This window comes from Mustela lutreola, chromosome 1 (assembly GCF_030435805.1).
Source record: "Mustela lutreola isolate mMusLut2 chromosome 1, mMusLut2.pri, whole genome shotgun sequence".
NCBI lineage: Eukaryota > Metazoa > Chordata > Mammalia > Carnivora > Mustelidae > Mustela > Mustela lutreola.
In genome coordinates, this window is record NC_081290.1 from 70,897,791 (window position 1) to 70,901,779 (window position 3,989).

Genomic DNA, 3,989 nt, shown 5'->3' on the forward strand with positions numbered 1-3,989 from the left:
TGGGCACACGACTCACCAAGCTGGTGGAGGGACCGTTGGGTCACATCTCATACAGGTGTGGGTTTTGAGGTCAGTCGGTGAATACCTGATAGCTTTCCAATACTTTTGATCACTCACAGAGCAGAGAAGACATTCCATGGGTTGGGGGTGACTTAGGAAATTCAATTGTTGGTCCCAGTTTTCCCCTTCTGGCCACATCTATACTTGCCACAGTCTCAATGTGGGGAGAGTACATTTATCTGCCCCTTCACTTCTGTGACTTGTTTTGGCTAATGAAATACAGACAGAAAAGACTGTGCCAGTTCCAAGTCGGGTCTCAAGAAATCCCGTGAGCTTACACGTGCTCTTTCACACCTCTGCCTTGATCACGAGAGGCACGTACTAATACAGCTTGCCCATGGGCCCAGGAGAGTGTTGAGAAGTGTGTTGAACAGAGCTCATCGGCAAACCCAGGAGAAAAGAATGAAACCTCTTGTTGGCTAGCATGGAGACTTTGTGGTTCTTTGCTAGAGAACATTATTGTGGCAATAGCTAATTAAAACATTGATCTTACATGCAGCTATAAAATAATGTATACATTATTGTACAGCATATACTAAAGAGCATATAATGAAATTATAATTTAAGTATTTTAACTTATTCTAAGCCGGGCTAGATGATCACAGGAAAGGAGGGACCTGGGCATGGCAGGCACAATACCTACCAGCAACAAGTTCCCCTAGGGGCATGGGGATATGTCTGAAACCTGAAGAAAATTATTCCCAAATATGGGGAGACAACTTAATGCTGTTTCGTTAAATATCAACAAAGTGAGACTTGATGTCAACTGGTCAACTGCAGTTCAGTCCGGTTGCTTCCTGGTTACATGTGTATTGTATTTAATGTTGGATGTACGTACACTTTAGTAAGTCTGATTTAAGGAGGGGCACCTGGGTGGCTTCGTCAGTCGAGCATCCACCTCTTGGTTTCCGCTTAGGTTACGATCTCAGAGTTGTGAGACCAAGCCCTGCATCAGGCTCCACACTCCACAAGGAGCCTGCTTGAGATCCTCTTCCTCTTCCATTCCCATCCCCCAGCCCCTCCACACACACACTCTCTCTCTCTCTCTCAAATAAATGAATAAATCTTTTTTTTAAAGTTTGCTTTAAGGTGGAGTAGAGCCTCCAAAGTCAGCATCCATCCCTGAGATGAACTGAGAGAAGAGCAGATTCTATGCTCTGGTTTCCTGCTCACTCACGGGCAAGCACTGAGAATCCCCACTTCTGTCTTCAAAAATGTTTTCCTCAATTCGCAAGAGGGAGAGTCTGCTGTACGGGTCAATCTCCATGTAGACCATTGTAAAGAAGAACACTGTCTCCCAAGAGGCATCTTTGTTAGCACGAAGAGCACTGGGAAGCACCAGGAGAGCCAGGGGAGAGTCTTGGTTCTGCTACACAGTGCTAGCCCCATGCTGAATGGGCTGGAGGGAAGGGGTCTTCCTCCTGTAAGCCTCCCTTCTGCAAGCCAGTCTTTCTAGCCTTAGTGTTGAAAGCTTGCTCCTTGCTGACTAAACAGACTGTGAACGTAGTTTTCCTCACATTTATACAACTGTATGAGAATTACAGCTGTGTGTTTTTGCTTCTTCCACAAAACTGTTTTTTGGGGTTTTGTTGAAGATTTTACTTATTTATTTGACAGAGAGACACAGCGAGAGAGGGAATGCAAGCAGGGGAGCGGGAGAGGGAGAAGCAGGCTTCCCGCCAAGCAGGAAGCCTGATGTGGGGCTTGATTCCAGAACCCTGGAATCATGACCTGAGCTCAAGGCAGACACCTTGAGCTCACCTAACGACTGAGCCACCCAGGTGCCCCAAAACTGTTGTTTTCTTAAACAAGGATCAGATTTTATTCTTCTTGTATTCTCAGCACCTACCACACTTCTTGATACATTGCACACATTAATTAGTAAGTGTTATGTTCTAAAAAATCAGCCTTGATGCTTCAGATCTTGGAAACAAACTTATCCAACTGGGGGAGGGGTCAGAATGGAGACCCTACCATCCTTTGACACCCCCTACTGACAACGGTTAGGTTCTAACAAGAGTGACTATTTTCCGGAACACTCTGAAGCCAGTTGACACATAAGGTGATTATTGTGGCCATTTCCCAAATGAGATTATTTACTGATTGTTTTTAGGACCACTGTATGGAAGCCTACCCAAGAGTCTCACTCTAATGGATTTTGAAAATCAAAATAAAAGTTATGACCTTCTCTTAGGAAAAGTAATCAAAGTTATTTTTGACTGCTTTGATAATAGACTCTTCTTTGCAGAGACAAAAAAAAATCTGCAGATTTCACTTTCTTAAGCAGAGTAGGAGTTATATCATAATAATAGAAATAATAAGTGTGAATTAAAGGAGTTACTTTTTATTATTTTTTCAGTTTGTTGTGTAAAAATGAATTTTGACAGCTTTGATAATCTGGAGGTAACCTTAAGCCATCCAAGCATTTTATGGGGATTCAAAAACCATCCAGGGCACCTGGGTGGCTCAGTGGGTTAAGCCATTGCCTTCAACTCAGGTCATGATCTCAGGGTCCTGGGCTCGAGGCCCGCATAGGGCTTTCTACTCATCAGGGAGCCTGCTTCCCCCTCTCTCTCTGCCTGCCTCTCTGCCTACTTGTGATCTCTCTCTCTCTCTCTCTGTCAAATAAAACAAACATACAAACAAACAAAAAACATCCACAGGTGCCCCAGGACATGGAATAAATGACATCTATATGATAAAGTTCTTCAAAATAACTGTGAGATTATAGGCTACATGGCCTAAAGTATGTTTATCAATATATTGCATATCATCTGATTTAAAACTGTTACAAATATTTATAATAATGGAATATATTGTTTAACATGATGAAGCCTGAAAAGGCTCATTAACTCTAGATTTGATTTAGTATCTCCATTTCTTTTCATTTGCAGACTCATGATTCCACAGTTCTGTAACATTAGCTTAATTATATGAGCAGTGAACCATCCCTAAATCTAGATTCATGTTTAGTTTAGTGCAAAATAAATATTAATGTTGGGATTCTTGTTTCTGAAATGCTTCTCTTAACAAGTTCATTCATCTCCTGTATTTTTCTTCTTGGGATTTTAGAACTACAGCATGAACTGGAAATTGTAGAATCACACAGCTTTAGGAAGTAAGGACCCTTGAAGTCATGGAGATTATGAAAAGGTATTAAGTGACTCAGATGATAAGCTAAATAGTTCTCGTAGAGGTATAGAACTATAATTATCTTTCCACATGTCGAAAGGAAATAAATAGCAAATGTTGCAACAAAACAAAGGTTAGATCTGAAAGGCAAAAAATGAGTAGAATATCAAATAAGGAGTTAAATATAATAACTGAAAGTTGATGCAAATGTGAATAGATCACTCAAAAGGAAGATGAAAATATTGCTGAGTGTAGGGGGAAATTTACCCCAAAAGTGCTTGCTCTCGCCTTGTCATGAATCCCAAGCCAGGCTCACTCCTTTAGTATGCGGACTCTAAAAAACACAAAACAAATGAACATATGATACAAAACAGAAAAAGACACAGATACAGGAAACCAGCTGTCAGCTGCTGCCTCTTGATCCCCTTCACCTGTTCTGCCCAGCCCCCACTGCCTCCTCTCTGGCAACCCACAGAGGAGGCACCAGGGGCTGGCCGAACAGGTGAAGGGGATCAAGAGGCACAAACTTCCAGTTAGAAAAGTCACGGGGTGCAAGGTACAGCTTAGGGAATAGAGTCAATGATCTTCCAATAACCATGTATGGTGACAGATGGTAACTAGACATATTGAGGGGTCTCTTCTCATAGTGTATAAAAATACAGAATTATTATGATGTACACCTGAAACTAATAGGATGTCATATGTCAATTATACTTCGATACAATAAATAAATAAAATATAAATAAATAAATAAATAAATAATATTTAAATAAAATAAAATTGGAAGACCTGAAAAA